The sequence below is a fragment of the Arvicola amphibius genome, chromosome 7, assembly GCF_903992535.2.
Source record: "Arvicola amphibius chromosome 7, mArvAmp1.2, whole genome shotgun sequence".
NCBI lineage: Eukaryota > Metazoa > Chordata > Mammalia > Rodentia > Cricetidae > Arvicola > Arvicola amphibius.
Window position 1 is genome coordinate 18626505 of NC_052053.1, and position 5717 is coordinate 18632221.

Here is a 5717-nt window from a genome sequence, read left to right on the forward strand (position 1 = left end):
CCTGTGATCCAGCTGACCACCCCAAGCATACGGAGGGATGAGTACTGTGGTTTCAGGGTTGTTTATGCAACAGCACACACTCAGAGTTTGCTTTTCAATAATTTATAGTTCCCGAAATGGTGACAGCGAACAGTAGTTGTGTTAGCACTCAGACACAACTGAGGATCATTGGCTAGCTGAAGATTTATTGCAAATTGATCATGGGCAAGTATCATAAGAATGATAAACTTGGTTGAAAGTGTTTAGTTTTCTCACGGTACACTGTGACTTTAGAAGATTGTCCTGGCTTCAGGGGTCAGAAAAATGACCGACTTAATAAACAGATAGAGGAAAAAAATAAAGATAATAAATACAGTCTAATAATCCATCTATGTATCTGTGTATCAATGTATGTATGTATGCATCTCTCTTTCTCTCTATCTCTCTATCTATCTACTTATTTATTTTCAATTAGTTTTCGCTAATGGAATCTCAGTGGGTATACAAACCACACTCAAAGAGTCACATGTCTCTCTAACAGGAGATGAAAATGGCCAACACAAAATGAACTTCAATGGTGATTTGGAGCTTGTTTGTTGTCTTTTGTTTTCGTTCTTTAGTTCCTAATTTAGTTCCTAATTCTTTGACTGTGTTTTTTTTTTTCTCTCTACAATTCTTTTGCTTATATGATGCTTTTCAATTTTATCTTTATGGGATTTCTGTATGGCAAAGTTGTCTTTCTGCATCTCTAAATGATTTTGTGCCTTTTCTTTGAATCTACTCTTTTTCTGTTCATTTGTTTTTGTTTATTATCTTTCATTTTTTCAACACCAGTTTGCTTTATAATGAAAGAGAGAGAGAGAGAGAGAGAGAGAGAGGAGAGAGAGAGAGAGAGCAAGAAGATGTGTGAATTTGGATGTTTGGAGAGGTGGGGAAGGTCTGGGAGGAATTGGGGGAGAGGAAACCATAATCTGAATATACTGTATAAAAATCTGTTTTCAATAAAATATAAAAAAAACTATTTTTTTCTCATTGGGCCAAGCATACAAAACAGAATCATATCTGTGAGTTAGCAGATATGTTATTTGACGCTATAGGTTCTTATTATATCTATATTTGCTAGATGAGAAACGAAAGTGCAGGAACCTGGATCCAGAACACAGACTCATGGACCCATAATAGATTTTTAGAAGGAACAGTTTCAATGCCCTCTGTCAACCAGGGTCAAGATCAGTCTACTGGGGTAAACATGTTTCAAAAATAATGTAACTTTGAAGGTACCATTGCATGAATCTCTGAGGGACAATCTTCCTTACTGCATTGTGATTGTCATATCACTTTTATAGAGACCCTTTTAATCATTTTCTATTTTCTACTGCTTTTTCGGGCTTTTATGAATTTTATCTCATAGTGTATATTCCAACAACTTTGCTTTATTCTTTGAAAAAAATATCACTTTAGAGAAGCATGATTATTTGCATCCCACATCCGGGTCACAGGTTCTGCTTGAAGAAGCCTACCTTGGCTTCAGAACTTCACTCCACCCATCGCTAACTCCTTTACAAGTCCTTAAGTTTCATTTTAATACTTTCTTCCTTCTCTGCTGTTTCAACTCAGCTCAGACCTTCAGCCTGTTTCATCTGCATTATTGAAATGCCTTTTCAAATTCTTGTTTCATACTTGAGCCAGACTGACTGATCTTTACAAAACAAGCATTACATCATGCAATTCCCATTGCCTTTAGGAACCCAGCTATTGCCACCTAACTGTGCAACTCCAGCCAAGTTTCTTGTTCTCCATACCTCAGTTTTATCATCTGTAATCTTTGGGCCAATATCTAGAATATGTGAGTGACTGTAAAATGATTTTGTGCCTTTTCTTTGAATCTACTCTTTTTCTGTTCATTTGTTTTTGTTTATTATCTTTCATTTTTTCAACACCAGTTTGCTTTATAATGAAAGAGAGAGAGAGAGAGAGAGAGAGAGAGAGAGAGAGAGAGGAGAGAGAGAGAGAGAGCAAGAAGATGTGTGAATTTGGATGTTTGGAGAGGTGGGGAAGGTCTGGGAGGAATTGGGGGAGAGGAAACCATAATCTGAATATACTGTATAAAAATCTGTTTTCAATAAAATATAAAAAAACTATTTTTTTCTCATTGGGCCAAGCATACAAAACAGAATCATATCCGTGAGTTAGCAGATATGACTGTAAAAGCAGAGACGACTTGAAAAAACTGAGGACTCCATAGTCAACCCTAGAAAAATGTGATATGATTTCAAGAATTACTATGTAGAATGCAGTTCAAATTCCTCTAGAGTGTATTCCACAAGGCACAGTGTCTTCTCCTCTGCTTTCCTATCTCCTCTCTCCTTTAAAAATGTTGTTTTTAAAGCCTGGTCTACAAGAGCTAGTTCCAAGACAGGCTCCAAAGCCACAGAGAAACCCTGTCTCGAAAAACCAAAAAAAAAAAAAATGTTGTTTTTTTTTGTGTGTGAGTGAGTACCTGCATGTATGGACACTGCACGTATGCTAGGTACCTGAAGAGAATAAAGGAGAGAATCAGGGGGTTGAATTACAGGCCACTGTGAACCCCATGTTTGGGCTGAGAACTGAACCATGGTCCTCTGCAATAGCAGCAAGTGCTCTAAATTATTGGGCCATCTCTCCTTCTTCTGTTTGACCTTCATCATGTCTCAGGCCACTGTCTGTAGAGCACCAGCCAAGCTCTTGTATATCTTACAGAACTACTTGCTCATTTCTCTAATATACTCTTGAGTAACTGGTTTTCCACAGTGATGAAAACTCACTCATTCTTTTGCTTCATGGTCCTCTCCTCTACAAAGACTCTTCTGAACTTCAAACAAGAGGGAAGTCCTTTTACTAGATGCTCATTGGTGTGCTCTTAGTGTGTTCATAGGGGATGTCCACCTGTGTGCTCTTAGTGCATTCAGAGGGTTAAGATGAGACACCACAAACTGGATGGATTGCAAACAGCCGAGTGCTATTTCCCACTGTTCTTGAGGCTGCAGCTTTCAAGATCAAGGCACTAGCAGGTTCATTGTCTCTTAGAGGTGGGCATCCTGTCTCACAGATAGTGCCTGGCTGTTAGGGCACCAATGACATTCATGGTGGTTCCATGCTTATCATATAGTCATTTTCCAGGCCAGTGCTTCCCAGTAAAAGAACTTTGAGCATTAAGATTTCAATACAAAGATTAGAGGGAACTATGAACATTCAGAACACAGTAAGAACCGTAAATGGGAACAAGTCAGTTGTATCTGGTAGCTTCTTTGTCTCATTCACTTATTTTCCAAATGAGTTTTTCTAAATTATAAAAGTTATTTATTTATTCATTTGTGTGTGTGTGTGTGTGTGTGTGTGTGTGTGCATGCGCACCAGGGAATGCATGTGGAAGTCACAGAACCTATGGAGGTCTCTTTTCTTTCTCCCAATAGTGTTGGTTCCAGAAATCAAACACAGGTCCTCAGCCTTGGCAGCAAGTGCCCTTCCTAGCTAAACCTTTTGCCAGCCCCTCTACAAGATTCTTGAATGCAGAATTTCCTCACTTCAGAGCCTATCTTGGTAACTGAAATATAGTGCACTTTTAGTAAATGAAGGAACAATAAATAAATAAATGGGTCATACATGATATGGTAAAGCTGTTATTGAGAAACCTAGAAAGAGCAAACCAAAAATATTTGTGAATTTTATAAACATTTTTCCCTTGAAATACTCAAACATATTATCAATATATAAGCAAATGATGAATTTGAAATATAAATCTTATATAAGATGGCAAAATTTAAACAATGCATATCACATGTTTATGTAGATATACTCTAAAATATATCTAGTGATATGAGTAAACTATTTTGACTTTTTGGAAAAATGAAATTAATAAGCTGAACACATTTCTAATTATTTCTTTCCTTCCATCCTTCTTTTCTTTCGTTTTTTTCTTTAATAGTTATTATCTCTGTTTATTTTACTTTGAAATGAAATTGATATTGACATATTGGTTTGTGACATGGGGACCTAGATTGAAACACACTGTGAAATATAAATACATTTTCATTCTCCAAGGCAGATAATCTTTAAGATTTGAATCCAGAGAATGGAAGATCATTGACTGTGTATCTTATTTGTACTGTGGGACAGTGGTCTTGCACTCTGTAAAGATTTGTCATTTGTATTGGTTTAATAAAATGTTTATTGGCCAGTAGCCCAGCAGAAAGTATAGGTGGGGTGACCAGAACAAGAGAGTTCTGAGAAGAGGAAAGGCTCAGTTTGCAGTCATCACCCAGACAGATCAAGAGGAAGCAGAATGAGAATGCCTCATTGATAAAAGGTACCAAGCCACATGGCTAACACAGACAAGAATTATGGGTTAATGTAAGATGTAAGAGTTAATTAGTAAGAAGCCTGAGCTAATAGGCCAACCAGTTTATAATTAACACAGGAGTCTGTGTTTCTTTGGTACTGAACCGCTGTGGGATCTGGTGGGACAGAAAGTTCTGTCAACATATTTGTTCTTCCAACAGAGGCCAGATGACAAAACAGAAAGACATTTGACCAAGTGTCAAGAGAAAACTCCATGTTCTAGGGTTTTTTCTTTTCTTACTTTATTTTTCTGTTTAAAATATCTTGTAACTGTATCAATCAGTATTTCTGAGGTCCAGAAACCGAAAACAAAGACATTAATAAGTATAAAAGAAAGACACATAGCATCATTATGGGAAAGCCTATGACCATGGAGATATCCATGGAGTGCTAGCTTTGTCAGTCCTATTTAGGGGACCACTTAACAAGATGGTCTCCTTTTCTTTTTCACTGACTAAACTTATATCAGTACTTGGTATAAACTGATACCACTTTGAGCATAATCAAAAAGAAAAGAAGTGGATCTTATGTAGAGAAACTCAGAACAGATTTTAAAAGATAGCATCTCCAAAACTTTGATCATGCTTCCAAGCACAATCCTACTCAGAATTTCATGTGCTTAGGGACTAGTTGGGGATCTCTTTAAATTGTAGCTTATGATCTAGTCAGTAGGTAAATTGTCTCACTGCTTCTGAAATTTCTCTCAACTTTCCAAGCTGTTGATAATGTGAATCAGTTAAAGAGGATCAAGTGAATTGAGGCATAGATGGAACAAAAAAAAAAAAAAAGGGGCTTCAATTAGGAAGACTTGATAGAAGATGCTTTGAAGGATGGGTAACAAAAAATGAAAAGAAATTTTAAAATACATTTAAGTACAAAGAATATCCTATATAGGGTATACAGGTGTAAATAAACAGTGTAGATGTGAAAAAGAGATCACATACTGGAAGAATCATGCAGCAAGAAAATCAGTTTCTAAGAAGAGCAGAAGTCCAAGTGGTTGATGATTAAGGTCTGAACTACTTCAGTGTAGTCACCTAAGTATATGTAATTGAGCTATATGAAAGGCATATGATGAAGAGAGCTTCATGAAGGCCTGGAAAATGAGAATGAATAAAAGGAGAGCTGAGCCGTTGTGGCTGACGCCTTTAATCCCAGAACTCAGCAGGCAGAAGCAGGAGGAGCTCTGAGTTGAAAGCCAGCCTGGTCTATAAAGTGAGTTCTAGGACAGCCAGTGCTACACAGAGAAACCTTACCTTGAAAAACAAAAGAAGTAAAATAATAAAGTCAAAGAAAGGGTATATTTTAATCCTTGCAAAGCAGACATGTAGACAGCACACCCTTGACACTAGAATCTGAAT